Consider the following 948-nt stretch of genomic DNA (forward strand, 5'->3'; position numbering starts at 1 on the left):
GGCTCGGCCATGAGCCGAGCCACCCCAAGGTGGCTAGGCACAGTGTCGGCCACCCCGAGGTGGCCGACAGTGGCCCGAGGTGGCCGACAGTGGCCAGAGGTGGCCGACGATTCTCTTTTTGCAGCCACTGTCCTGAGAGCCTATAAATAGGCCTAGAGATGTTCATTTTCGGAGGTCGAACTTTCAAGAGCCGAAACTCTGCCGGATTGAAGAGTGAACTCGGAGCTTGAAGACCAGAAGACTTGCACCATTCAGATCTGATCCTCGGCGACCATCCACGTCAGAAAAGGCAGGATCTCGAGAGGAAGAAAGAACAGATCTGAGATCTACACGAGGCTACACTCCAGATCTAAGCTTGGTCTTAGATCTCGAGATCCGAGCGATTATTCCCTTGGTGGATTAATCCCTCCCGGCTATTATTCCCTTCGTGGAATAATACCCGCATACTCGTGTAGATCCGACCGGATCTAGATCGCGCGGTGGTCCACGGATTAACCCCGGCGCAGGCAAAGAACCCACCAAAGCGAGCGACCGCAAAACAGGAGCTCGTGATTTGTTCACAGAGGAAAGTTGTAATTTTTCTTTATTTTCTTTGATTTAGTTGTAACCGGATCTATAAAAGACCGGATCTTTTGTAACTCGAAAAGCTGTAACTCAAGATGACAATTATCTCATTAATGAAGAAAGCAACGGTTTTCCACGCGAACATTTATCTGTATTAAAATACTAGATAAATTTGATCAAAATAGCATACTACCATTTTGAACAAGAATGTTATATTCATATAGGTCCTATTACAATATACAATTATTGCCTGTAGGGCACCTATATCTAATAGTATATACATGAGGGTTTCCTTGTTTGGATTATTTAGCTCGACGTACTAACTCTCGTATTGTGATTTTCTAAATATTGACTTCCAGTTAGAATTTTATGAATGATTTCATA

This window comes from Asparagus officinalis, chromosome 4, assembly GCF_001876935.1.
Source record: "Asparagus officinalis chromosome 4, Aspof.V1, whole genome shotgun sequence".
Lineage (NCBI taxonomy): Eukaryota > Viridiplantae > Streptophyta > Magnoliopsida > Asparagales > Asparagaceae > Asparagus > Asparagus officinalis.